Here is a 15,154-nt window from a genome sequence, read left to right on the forward strand (position 1 = left end):
CTATCATCAACTTCCAAAAATTCACGTGGTTCCTTGACATCTTCAACAACCTTTCTTCAAAAAGGCACAACTTCTTCACCCCGAAGCCATTTTCAGAGTTGTTTTTTTAATTGGCCTAATTTTTCGAGATCTTTCCATTGGAACACTTAGTTTCAGCATCTATAGTTTCAATTTCTTTTAAAATAGAAATTCCATGCCTAATTATTCTTGACAACACCAACTACTTCCAATGGCTATCCTACATGGTGGATTTACTCAAAAGAAAAGGTCTTTATAGAATAGCCTCAGGCTAAGAGTCTAAACCTTCAGATGAAGATAAGAAAGCCAAATGAGAAAATAAGCAATATCAAGCATGTGGGTTTATAGGGATGTTTATTTCTCCAGACCTTAGATTCCATATCACAAAAATTGATACCCCCGATGAAGCAATGAAAAAGATCAGTACTGTTTTTGGAATTAAAAATGAAATTAGATCCCATCAACTCAAAAATGAGTTGCTTACTTTGGACCCCAATAATTTTTCTTCCATTGAAGACTTTTTGTCCAAGTTCAAGATCCTTAGACTTCTCTTGGAAGGTGTTAAGGTTAAGAAGGAAGATGGTAGCCTTATATATTCCATTCTTACTAAGTTAGGACCAGCTTACTTTGTGTTTGTTTCCACCTTCCATTCTACTAGAGAAGCCTTTATTTCTCAAGGACAAGACTACAAGTCCCCCTCTTTTGGTGCCTTTTGTGATTCTTTAATAAGAGAACAAGAAAAAATCTTACATCTTGGTCTTTTTAATACTGTAAACTCTTCTAAGAAAGCCTTAGCATCCCAACAACAACCAAGTTCAAAGAATCCTAAGAAGAAACATCCTAAAAAGAATGGTCTTAAACCAAACAAAGGTCTTAAACAATTTCAGTAACAAAATGAAAAATCAACTCAACAAAATGATAATGAAAATAAAAACAAAGGGAATAAGACTGATCAACATTGCAACTTTTGTAATCATGATGGCCACTTAGAATCCAAATGCTTTAAGAAGATGGAAGCCTTGGAAGAAGCAATGAAGAAGCATAACATCCATTTGGAGTACTCTTCAACTTCAACTTCATCTTCAGGAATAACACTTTCTACATGTGGTTTTCAAGCATCTCAGTTTGGTTATGCACTAAATGTATCTTCTTCTACTCATTCTCATGAGTGGCTCATTGATTCTGGAGCTTCTTATCACATGGAAAAAAACAAAGCCATATTTTCTTCTTTAAATGATTGTAACACTAAAAATATATATGTTGGTGATGATAGATCTCTTATTGTTGTAGGGATTGGAACTATTCATCTAGACAATGGTCAATTTAATGATGTATTATGTGTTCCTACCTTATCCTGCAACCTTCTATTTGTATATTAGATAACTCATTCAGGTGAAGGTAAAACCATTGAATTTTCACCTCATGATGCTATAATTAAGGACCTAAGAGATTCTAAACAGATTTTAGCTACTCGCATTGCTGATGATTCTACAAGGTTGTATAATTTTAACAACTTTGGGTCATCAACTCTTCCCTCGGTATTTGTTGCTCATAATGATGAAGTGATAAAACTTTGGCATGAGAGATTTGATCACTTAAACTATCGCTCCCTTCAAAATCTATGTAAAGAAAATATGGTGACATGTCTTCCTATGGTATCTTGCAGAGATGGTGTTTGTTCCAGACGTGTACTCAAAAAACATCATCAGGATAGTTTTGAAAAACATGCCTCTTGGCATACCTCGGCCCCCTTACATCTTGTGCATAATGATGTATGTGGTCCAATTCTAGTTGTTTCATTCTCTGGTTACAAGTATTTCTTAACTTTCATTGATGATTTCTCTAGACGCACTTGGTTGTACTTCTTAAAACTCAAGAGCGAAGTCTTTAACATGTTCTTGGCCTTTAAGGCCTTTGTTGAGAAACAATCTGGACATCAAATTCTTAAGCTAATATCTGATAATGGTGGAGAATATGTTAACAACGAATTCATCAACTTTTGCATTGAGCATGGAATTCATTTGCAACATACTGTTCCATATACTCTACAACAAAATGGTGTAGCTGAAAGGAAAATTCACACCTTAAAGGAAATGGCTAATTGTATGCTTAAATCTAAAGGACTTAGTCTTAATTTTTGGGCAAAAGCAATTAACTGTGTAAATCACATAGTAAATCACACTCCTACTAAGGTTTTAAAGAATATCACTCAAGCAGAAGAATGGAGCTCAATTAAACTAGAAGTAAGTCACTTTCATGTTTTTGGAAGTGAAGCATGGGGCCATATTCTAGATGAGAAACATAAATCCTTAGAACCTAAGAGTGAAAAATGTATTTTTGTTGGATATTTTGAAGATGTCAAAGGATATAGACTTCTTCTACCTAAATCCAAAAATATAATCATTAGAAGAGATGTAATGTTTGATGAAAATATATTGGCCTATGAGCCTAGTTAGACAGATGTGCCACCTCTCTCTATCTCTTCTACTTCTGAAAATATTGCTTCTTCAGATGATGACAACGAAGATGGCACTCTCACACCTTCTCGGGCTCTTCCTTTAGCTCCCAACTTCCAAAATGGTTCCACACTACTCGGGATGCAGCAGGTGCTCTTGTTGGTGATCCTATAGATCAATGTCATACACATTCTCAGTTCAATAGAGCCTCTTCTTTATTGGCTCAAGATTCAGGGAATTATGATATTGACACCTTTGCATAAGCTTCAGGCCATCCAAATTGGGACACAACTATGAATGAAGAATATCATTCATTATTGACAAATGATACATGGGACCTTGTTCCTCTTCCAAAGGGACGAAAATTTGTTAGATGCAAATGGGTTTATAGCACCAAGTTTGGACGAGATGGAAAAATTGATAAACATAAATCTCGTCTTGTTGATAAGGGTTTTTCACAAGTTGAAGGAATTGAATATACTGAAACATTCTCCCTTGTTGCCAAAATGAACTCTATCCACCTTGTTCTTTCCCTTGTTGCCTCTTTCAAATGGGAAGTTGATCAGATGGATGTTAAATCCGGCTTCTTGCATGGGGACTTACATGATGAAATCTGTATGGAACAACCTCCTGGCTTTATACAAAAAGACTCTAGCCTTGTATGTCAACTTAAGAAATCCCTTTATGGTCTCAAACAAGCTCCTCAGGCTTGGTATGCCAAAATGGATAGCTTTCTTTTAGATACTGGATTTTCTAGGTGTCATTTTGACAATACCGTCTACACCAAGAAAGTGGGTAAGTCCCTAATCATTCTAATTCTTTATGTTGATGATATTATCCTGGTAGTGATACCAACCTTATGAACCATGTGAAGTCTAGCCTTAAAAATAAGTTTGAAATGACAAACTTAGGACACTTGCATTATTTTCTTGGTCTTCAAGTCTTGCAATCCAAAGAAGGTATCTCCCTTTCTCAGTCCAAGTATGCATGTGATCTTCTACGCCATTTTCACATGGAAGACTGTAAGCCAACCCCTTCTCCCTTTCATTCTAGAGTCAAAATTTCAGTCACTTGTACTTCCCCTGAAGTTGATGCTACCTTATACCATCAGCTTGTTGGAAAAATTTTGTATCTGACCCATACCCATCCCGCCATTTCCTTTGTTGTTGCCCTTGTTTCTCAGTTTATGCACAAACCACATGAGATTCATTGGAAAGAAGCTAAAATAATACCTCATTTTGTTTGAGGCACAGTTTAGTTTGGGATTCATTAGTGCATAGTCATCTCCTCTATTGATTGGTTTCACTGATTTTGATTGGGCTGGTGACCCTGATGATTAGAAGTCTACTACAGGTTATGTCTTCACTCTTGGTTCTGTACCTATTACATGGGATTGCAAGAAACAAAGTGCCATTTATCTTTCTTCAGAAGAAGCAAAGTATCATGGCACTGTTGAAGCTAGTAAGGAAGCCCTGTGGCTTCATCAGATCCCGTTAGAGTTTGGTTTTCAACAGTAACATCCGACTACACTTTTGTCTGATAATCAAAGTGCCATTCAACTATGTAAAGATCTAGTCCAACATTAGCACAAAAAACACATTGAAATATACATTCACGTCATTAGAAATCTCATTCATGACCATGTTAAACTTGAAGTGCAATATTTTTCAACCGATGATCAAGTTGTATACATCTTTACAAAGGCTCTCACAGAGGCGAAGTTTACTAAACTTCAATTTATGGTTGGAGTTTAGGAAGTTGTCATTATAGGGGGATATGCTCCAATGCCTCCTTCCTTTTCCTATTGTGTCATCTTTGTACATCCTTTAATCCTATCCCAAGTTGTTCTTAAGGGGGGATGTTATTATATTCCGACACATAGGAATTAATTAAGTATAACTTGGTCTAGTTAGGTAAAGTGTGTTTCTTTAGTATGTAATTTTTCTGAATTACAATCTGATGGTCCCAATATGTTCTAGACATGAAGTGATCTGATGGTTCATTCTCTCCTCGGTATTAACAACACTTGATCTGTGGCTCAACACCCTATTGGTCCATGATCTCTATTTAAAGAGCATGGAGTGTCATTTCTCTGGGATTGTTCATGAGAGAATTTTATGTAAATTTTCTTTATTCTATATATTGCCTAAAGTGGCCGCGTTGGTTCATGCCATGGATTGTTTCCCTCTTTTGGGGTTTTAACCACATCAAGAATATTGGTGTACTGATCTATGATTTGTTTGTGAGAGGTGTCCTTTGGTGTTCAATCTAAGGAATTTACCCCGTAAATTCTTACAAGTTTGAGTTTTAGGTCCACCCCCTATCAAAAGTCTAAAATTCGACATAAGACACCCCAAAGTCATAGGTCTAAAATTACAGAGCAGGTCCCGAATTCATGTGTTCAAATTGCAGTCTGAATTATCTACAAGCATTGATGCTACAATTCGATTGCAATCAGAAGATAATTTTTTATAGTCCGGGAATGCAATATGAATTTAAGTATGTGATTAGGTTGAGTTATGGTGCAATCTATATGAGTTTTGCTCCATTGGTGGCTCAAAATTTCTTTAACATTTGATCAAACATACCTTCCAAGAAGCCTTAATCCAAAAACGATAATTAATATCCAACTAGTCTTCCTTCAAGAGATTCTAGGTTCATGAGATAGGAACCTCTTTGCTTACTTCTTTAGGTGTTAATTCCTTTCATATGATATAATTTAGAGGCAATAGATTGTTTTAAAAAATTCAAAGCGACATTTGAAAATGAAAGTGAGTTAAATATCAAATTCTTAAGAACATATAGAGGTGGGAAATTTACCTTAGGAGAATTCGATGAATTCTAGGAAAAATATGGAATAAAAAGGGAACTTTTGTTGCTAGGCCTCCACAAAAAAATGGAGTAATAGAAATAAATAATAGAAATGTACAATATATTGCAAGAACAATGTTGTTGGAAGTTGATTTATAGTCAAAATTTTGGAGGGAGGGCGTTGGGGCAACAATCTATATCATGAACAAAGCTCAACTTCGAGTAAACAATGATAAAACTCCATATGAACTATGGAAAGGAAGTTTTCCTTTGTGAAACACTTCAAAAATATTTGGAAGCAAATGATTTATGAAGATTAATGATGATTCACTAGGAAAATTTGATTCACATGTTGACGAAGGAATTTTCCTTGGATACTCACTAAGAAACAAGCCCTACAAATGCGACAATAATCATTTGTGCAATATAGTTTAAAGTATCGATGTAAATATAGATGAGGCTCTTCCTGAAAAGGAAGTAGTTCAAACCAATGAATAAGACCCTATCTTTTCAAATCCAGAGGAAGGTGTTGCAAAAGAAGAGAAGGAGACGAACTTAAGAGGAATTTAAGCCCTTTCCAATGAGTGTTTACTTGCCTCCTAATTCTTCATCATTGAAGAGAAATTGAATTTACAAGTTGGAAAAAACATATTTCTTATATATATCAAGTCGACCGACATAAACGTAAGTCACCCCCCTCTCCTCTACAATCATGACAATTCAATGATTAAACTTGTATAAATATAATTATTCTTGCCTCCAATTTGGTCATCAATTTGGTGAAGGAGTAGAAAGGAATTCAGAATTGAGGAAGTAAGAAAAGAGGTTCATGTCTCATGAACCTAGAAGCTCTTGAAGGAAGATTAGTTGGAGATTAATTTTTGTCTTTAGATTAATGATTTTTGGAAGGTCTCTTTGTTCAAATTCTAAAGAACGTTTGAGCCACCAGTGGAGAAAAACTTAGATGGATTGCACCAAACGTCAACCTACAAACCTTGGCCTAATAATAGACTTAAATTTGGATTGCATTCTCAAATTGCAGTATATTATCTTGGGATTGCACTTGAACTGAAACATCACCACTTGTAACTAATTCAAATTGTAACCTTATGCAATTCAAACCTGCGACTTTGGGCCCTCTGAAACTTTGGACCTGTGACTTCTGGGTATCTTCCATGGAATTTCAAACCAAAGATAGGGGGTAGACCTAAAACTCAAATTGTGTCTTGTATTTAGTATTTCAGACTTGAGTTTTTTACCTTGTTTATGAGAGCAAACCTTGGATCAAGGGTGGACTTTGATCAATCTATGAAGTGGCTTTGAATTAGTTTATGAAGAAGGTTTACACTAGTTTGAGAGAATACTTGGATCAAGTTTTTATCAGACTTTGAAGTGTTGGTATAGATGACCATGATGATTCTTTGAAGCATTCCTTTGTGGACATACTTGATGTTATTTGAGGCAATTTTGAATATTTTTGCACCATGTGAAGCATCTTTAGAGCAGTTTGTGAATAAGTTTATTTTAGTAGTGTTGAAGTTATTTGGATGATGTTTTGTTGAAGTTTAGGTTAGAGCCTTGAGGGAGACTAGGTTGAAGCTTGGATTTACATAGAGGATTGGAGTCCTAATTTTGACCAAGTTGGTGCTTGGATATGTTGTAAGGATTGGAGTCCTCATTCAATCTTGGAGCCTTGAAGAAGTCATATCTTCTGTTGTACAGGTCAGAGCCTGATTTTTTGTAAAAGAGGATAGAATTCCTCATGATCTTCATCGATACAATTGTTTTTGTGTTTTATTTCTTGTGTTTTGGTTTAACTTGTGATAAAATCCTTAACTGACGTAATATAACAATTGAAAGAAATATATATTCACTACTCCTCTAAGTATTTCCAACAATTTATATCAAAGTGTAGGTCATGAGTTCGATACACACCCGAATTGCGCTGAGGGGGAGATTGTTGGATGGATAAATCAATACTCCCCATGCGTTTTCACGACATGGACTAATTGCCTCTCATGGATCCTTATCTATGGTAATGTGATCGTTGACTAACACCTACGGGTTTTGGTCTAACAACAATTGTGATTCCCAACATATCCAAGTCTGAATTAAAGAAGCTCATCATTACTCTGCGCCCTTGCCATAACAAAATAATGCCAGATGGAGGTTATTCCTATCAAGAATCATGGTTATCTCAGTATGGAAGCATTAAAAGAATTGATAGAGAAAGAGCCAAAGTTGCTTGATTGAAAAATTGGACCTTCTCTAAAAAAGCAAAGACAATCCACAGAAGGCTATATTCAACCTAGAAATTTTCCAGTTGTGCAGATTTTCCATGGGCATATGCAACCTTTTCACCTGTTATCGAAATGAGAGGTTTAAATAGGGATGAACCTAATCTACTTTTGTGATTAGCCCAACCTGAAATTGCACATCCTGCATATAATCAAGGGTTGTTTCCACATGTACTACATAATAATTTACAACCATGGAAAGGAAATGCAGCCAGAGCTATATCTCCACCATAATTGTTTGAACTTGATCATCTTGGAAATGTGTATCCTGCACCCTCGGGGTCAAGGAATATTTATCAAGAATGGTGCTTGTATAGATTGTCAGAAGAGTTTCCTCTTTTGAAGATGTTGGTCTTAAGACAAACTTTCAAGGCTCACAATAAAAACCTTACTTGTACATATAAAGTTGTTCAACAAGCTTGTAGAGACATGCAAGATTCACTAAAGCATCCTGCCAAGGAAGAAGCAAGTTCAAGTGTCGCTTTTCAGAATGTGAATTGGATTCTAGGTAGGTTGAAATTCATGAAAGCACCAAGGTCCATGAAAAATAAACCAGGGCTCGTTTTCTTTATCTTTGACAAGGAATGGGCTGCATTACAGAAGGATTTCTCAAATCATTTAAAAGTCTCTGACGAAGTAACACCATAAGGTACAAACCAAGAAGGCCCACCCATAGTAGGGGATATCAAATGTGGGTGTTGCTATTGTGAATTTCCATTTGAAGAGATGGTACAGTGTGTAGATGGACATATATTTTGTTCTCGCTGTCTACAGAGGCATGTAGAAGAAATCACATTCAGATGCTTCAAATCACATGCTTTTATACCTTGCATGGATACTAATGGCTGCAATGGGTCAATTCCTTTGTTAGAGATTCAAAGAGTCGGATGGATGCAATAAAGTGACCTGTAGGTGTGGAAGCACAATGTTTTATGTTTATTGACAAACCATTCCATACAATTATTCACATTTTTGCCACGAGGTAGAAGCTAAGGTAGTTGTGGGTGCTAAGGAGGTAAATGGGGACTTTGTAGACATCTAGGTTCATATGGATGAATCAAAAACAACTTTGAATAAAATTGAGAAGTAGAAACAATCAACTACTTATTAGGCTAGCTCTATAACAAAAGGCCTAAATGGTTTGATTGAACAAATGGTAAATAAAAGGCAACCTTACATTTCCTAGGAAGAACAAGCTTAGGGGGAGCTATCATTAGTGGCAGATATGATATGGGAGTTACCCTTTTCCATTGATGTCAAATGGGGAGAAAGATCAAGAAGCATGACGACAGGAGGAGCATTATTGCAGGGGGGTTATTACAGGTGTGTCGTCATTAATTCCAAAGGGAGAGATTGTTGAGATGTTGTCATTGATGTCAAAGAAAGGGCTAGCCATAGTAAAAACCAAACATGGTCAAAGCTAGACTATTGAGAGGTTGTCATTGATGTCAAACCAAGTTGGTTGAGCAAGAAGCCAATGCGCTTAAGAGTTAAGGTGAAAAACAAGAAAATTCCTAAGGAAGAGAAGCCTTGTAGTGAGTGACCAACATAATTGGATTGGATCTTTGGTATTTGTTTGGATCAACCTTTTTTCTAGACTATTCTTCTTTCATACAGGCCCAATTATCACGAGGTTTGGGATTTGATCCCCCTTCGTCTCTCAATGTTATTCTCAGAGTTAGCCAAATAGTGGGTATATCCATTCCTTTATGTAGCATAAGCTTTAAAATGGTAGCAATGCTCCCCCATTGGCTGCAAGAATATCTCTACTGTTCAAATAACGTTTACGTAAACATCCTGTTGGTCAAGGTTGTCATTGATGACAATATGGATTGCCATTGATGTCAATATGGCATTATTGGAGATGGAAAATATTTTTTTGATGCATGAATAAACCTTTCATGATGTTTCACTAACCTCATGCAAACACTAGGTTTATGTCGATAAAGATATGACAAACCCTAGGTCATATGTCAATATGAAACTCTATGCTACAACATGAAAAATACTAAATTCATAAATCAAAGAAGTCGTAGATGCCTTTGAAGATGTCCTAATCCTAAAAGCTTGAAGGCCTAAAGTCTGTGAACTCTACCATTGTGAAGAAACCCCAGGTTCCAAATTCATGTGCATGTGCAAACCCTAATCCATAAGTTCCCAAACCCTAACTATTCATGAAACATTAACCCTAATCCTAACGCTAAGTCCATACTTTAATTATTCACGAAACCCTAATTCTAATTCATTATATACATTAAATACCCTAGCTATATCAAAATTTCCCTATTTCTTAAATCCCCGTTTCCTAACATATTCATATATAAAATATTTGTCATTCCTCATTAAAATTATTCCTCATTAAAAATATTTCTCATACTTTTCACTAAGCCTATTGTCGGCTACACCTATTAATGTGCCCCTTCGCTCGGTGATATATCCACTCATCAAGTCCATATAAATAAAGAGATTCTATGCGTATAATGAGAGAATGCGAAAAATGTGATAGACATTCTAGAAAAGATGTTATGAACATCATTTATGTAAAAATAAATAAAAATAGATAATAAATAATAATCATAATAACATAAATATAATAATAAATAAAAGTAAATTAACTAATGGTTAGTTAGTTAATAATGAAAAGGCATGTCTTAGAGACATGCCTGTTTGTGAAAGGGTACTTACCTGGCTATATATACAAGACCCTCATTCTCATTTGTTCTCATTCTATCATCAATTTTTTTATTCAATATACAATTACAATTACTGTCCTACCATGCATGTCTTTGTTTACGAAGTATTTTAAATATTTTTGCTGTGTATACAACTTTTGGTCGTTACATTGGTATTGGAGCTGTTCGATCCTCTGGTCACTCAACCATTGCACAAAGGCGTGTTCTCCGATCCAGGTCTTTGATCGTCAAATTCATCAACATTGTTGTCGTTAAAGTGTTTCGCTACAAGAATGTGGAGTTTCTCCATTTCACTATCAAGCATTTGGCCATTCAAAAAACAATTAAAATTAATATATAAGGAGAGAAAATAAAAGATAAAAAAAAATATAGAAAAAAATAAATAAATTAATTTAAAAATAAATAAATAAATATAGTCCGATGTAAATTTTGAAGGAGAACATTCATATATATATAAAAGTTCTACATTATTGATAAAAAGTGCATAATAAAGATAAGAGGGAATCTTTCCAAATATATTTAAAACTATACGTAAGAGAAGTAAGAGAAGGAAGAGTAGATAATATTATCTTGATTCTTCATTAAGTGGTTTACAAGCCCGTGGTTATAGAAACCCATGTTAATTGCCCATGGTATTTTAAAAGTAAAAGAAAAACAAAAGGAATACAAAATCTCTTTATGTGAATGGTAAGTTTTACTTTTTATGTGGAGAAGCCCGTGGTTTTAGAAACCCGTGGTAATTGCCCATGGTATTTTAAAAGTAAAAGAAAAACAAAAGGAATACAAAATCTCTTTACGTGAATGGTAAGTTATACTTTTTACGTGAAGAGTAGATAATATTATTTTGATTCTTCATTAAGTGGTTTACAAGCCCGTGGTTTTAGAAACCAATGATAATTGCCCATGGTATTTAAAAGTAAAAGAAAAACAAAAGGAATACAAAATCTCTTTATGTGAATGGTAAGTTTTACTTTTTATGTGGAGAACATTAACCGAGTCAAAAGTACATAAGTGAACATATATTTTATAATATACGCCAAAGGTGAATAGCCACGTTTCACTAGGGTGGTAACTTTTCAAAAAGAAAAAAAATATTATAAATAAAATGTATAAAAGAGAAGTATTATATTATAAAGGGGTATTTAAAGAAAAATTCAAGTCATAAAATTATTGAAAATATATATACGTATAAAGCGGGTATTATTATAAAAGCTTACATAAGGAGAAAGTTTCACTAGGGTTGTAACTTTTCAAAAAGAAAAAAAATATTATAAATAAAAGATATATAAAGAGAAGTATTATATTATAAAGGGGTATTTAAAGAAAAGTTCAAGCCATAAAATTATTGAAAATATATATAAGTACAAAGGGGGTATTATTATAAAAGGTTACATAAGGAGAAAATATTAGTTAAGAGTTTACGTTAAAGTGAAGTCAAATTAAAGTTTAACGAGTTATATGAAATTTAAAAAATAAATACAAAGGGCAATAAGATATTTAAAAGAAGCCAATTGAAACAATATTTGAACATGAACCTAGTCCTGATGATGAACCACACTTGTTGGTTCGAAACGAGTCGGCCAAAATTTCTCTCATGTGATTTCTACCAAAAGACTTTGTTTAATTCATTATGGATCACAAAAACTTGAATACATAGAATATTTAAATATTCTTTTTAAAATACAAAAGGAAAAAAGCGTAAGTAGAATTATATAAAAAGAATACAAGGGAGTTTTGAAATATTAAGGATAATAGGAATTTGGATTAAAAGAGTTTTGAAGAATTATAATATATTTATATATATATATATATATATATATATATATATATATATATATTTATTTATTTATTTAAAAGACACTTTTAAAGGAGGTTTGAAGTACAAAGTCCAAAGGAACTTTAAATATAATACCTTAAGTCATCTCGACAAAACAAATGGGATCAATCATTGAAAAAAAAATGATGGAGCTCAATTCTAAAATGACGAAGAAAGAAAGGTTTTCCTATAATGGTCTTTCAATTACAGATCACAGAGTAATTACATTAGAAGGAAGTATCCAAAGAAGAGAAGTTAATGTCGCCATCAACACAAGAAATGATAAAAATCATATCAACATCAACTCGGCAAATCAGCTATTAATTCCAAAGCTAAGCATTGGTGTAAAGAAAAATATTTTTGACCAAAACGAGTATAAAATTAGTGATCTACAAGTGACAATAGGTCATTATGACTACATATCTCAATTTCATGTTGTAAGGACGGATAAAAACACTGACATCATACTCGGTCAACCCTGGTTTAAGGATATGGGTACATTCGTGTTAAACATAAAGAAACAATTTTTGATGTTTTCTTATAAAGGGAAGATGGTCATGTTTCGAGACAAAACAAGTAAATCAAAATCAATAAAATCTTCATTAGAAGACCTTAAGGATATCTCAGACTTGATGTTTCAAGATAACAAAAAAACGATATCAAAGAAGCAAAAAGAGCTTGAAGAAGTCATTTGCAGCAAATACAAAAAAAATTCGCGCCTCAGAGTTCACCAAGAAAAACTACTCGAACAAGTCAAGAAATCTCAAGAATCAAAGAAGGAACTCAAGTAGCGTTTATTAGAATAAGAAGAAGAAAATTTACGTTTAAAGAAGCTTAACCAAACATTAGTAGAACAAATCAAGTGTTTAAAAGACAAGAAGCGTGAAGGCCAAAATAAAGTTGACTCAGAGAATGAGGAATGCTTACGTCTCAAAAATCATAATCAAAATCTACTCAAACAGATTAAAAAACTTAAGGACGAAAAGAAGTCATTGACGAATAGGTTCAAAGAACTTGTCGCAAAGGAAGCATCAAAATCTCCAGATGTAGCAGTCCAAACTGAAGAAACAGAGATCAAGACAACTAATCTCGCAGTTCAGGCAAATCCAAACCCTATTGAAGTAAAAATGTACTCAGAGGTTGTCGTTCAAATAGAGGACACCCCAAATAAGGATTTAGTAGTTAAGTCAACAACAACAATGCCTGATGGAAATCAGGAAACTATCATAAAAATGTTAAAGGAAGTTCAAACAAGACAAACTCCTTATCTACATCCGAATCACAAGAGTAGACACCTTAATCAATCTACAAATTTGTATCACACCATTTGGTGCAGGAGTCCCATCCGGTATAAAAGCCCGGTTTCCAAATCCTCAAAGATCTGCCTTGGCTCTAGTTTTCAGCACATGAGATTGATACAATGGTGTCTTCTAACAACAAGGTGAGTGTGCAGTGCAATTGTGTATAGGTTCTCTTACTGCAAAGGGGGGAGAAAAGTGAGCCTCTAAGTGAGAGGTAATAGTACCACCTAGGAAGAGACACACATGAACTAGAAAGGTCTGTCCAACATCCAGAGGGCTTGAAAGTCGTTACAACCAATGAACAAGGGAAGATTCGTCTGACATCCATCGAAATAGTCCACAATGAATGTGACGGTCATTATAACTGACAAGAAAGGAAAGTTCTGTCTAGTATCCTGCAGAATACTGCACAATGATGAGATAGAAGTGGAAATTGTTACAACATATTCCCAACAAGACAAGCACTAAAATCACTGAATTAGTTCAACTATCTTAGTACATGTGAAAGTAAGCATGAATTACGAACGATCACAAAATAGTCCTACAAACATTCATATGTCATGCATGAAAACGTGCTAGCCTGAAAAGGCTTCTGTAATTAAGAAAATTTTCCAAGACACATATTTAAATTGTACATCACTAGCCCTAGTAGTGGGACATTAGAGCCACTCCTTGCTCATCATAGAACTAACTGATCTCTCTAATGCTTTGCGGGAGGAGCCAAGGTGAAAAGTCCTTTGCTCATACAACGAAGGGGGTATATATAACCAAGGGGTGATGCTTACCCCTTGTGAATATTTGACTACCGTCATGATTGTTTAACTTGATATGAATTTTAAACTTACATGACTCTTCATATCCATGTGTGGTCATTGGACTTCCACTTTACAATACCTTTGATTTACAATATACACGGGCCACAATAGTGATGTGGCATATGAAAACTCATGACATGACTTGACATGACACTGATGACATGGATTGGCTTGATGATGTGGCAATGTCAAGCTGATGTTGTTGTTGAGTGATAGATGTGTTCTTGGATATGATTTCTCTTCTCCTCCGCATAACTTGGTGATGCGGGGTCTTCAATGATCTTTGGTATTGAGAGGTGGTTGCATATGTGTTCCTTTTGCTTGCTCTTGTTAGGTCTATTTTTCCATCCAGCTACAAGTGAGTCTTGAGGCACACTTCCTCATTCTTCTCATTCTTCATCATCACGCCATGATTTGATAGTGTACCTATTCTTGCAATTCAGTCATGACGGGATGACATCAATCTGAAAACACCCTAGTCTAAGATGATGCATTATTATCCATTAACTGAGCCCAGGAAAGGTGACAGGCTAAGAGAGAGGGCCTAGTAATTGCACATTGCACAGTTCCAAGTGATAGGGAGAGAGGATGATCACTGAGACCGTGCAGATCGCAATTCAGGATTGACTGAGGAACTTTTGAGCACAATCCTCACTGAGGATAAAAATTGCACAGTGACTAATGGGAGTCAGGATTGCGTAGTTCAAGCAGTCAGGTTTCAATCTTGATCACTAAGATTGCACAATGCATAGCTCAAGCCAGAGTAAGGGAAAATTTTGTGCAGTGAACATTGAGGGAGAAATTTGCACAGTGACCATTGAGGGAGAAATTTGCGTAGTGTTGACTGAGGGAAAAATTTGCATAGTGAGCATTGAGGGAAATTTTTTCGTAATGCAACAGGCAGTGGAGGCTGTAGGATGGGGCATTGGGAGGAAAAACTGTGCAAT

This window comes from Pinus tabuliformis, chromosome 9 (assembly GCF_031772625.1).
Source record: "Pinus tabuliformis cultivar Carrire ecotype Pingquan chromosome 9, CPIR1, whole genome shotgun sequence".
Classification (NCBI taxonomy): Eukaryota; Viridiplantae; Streptophyta; class Pinopsida; order Pinales; family Pinaceae; genus Pinus; species Pinus tabuliformis.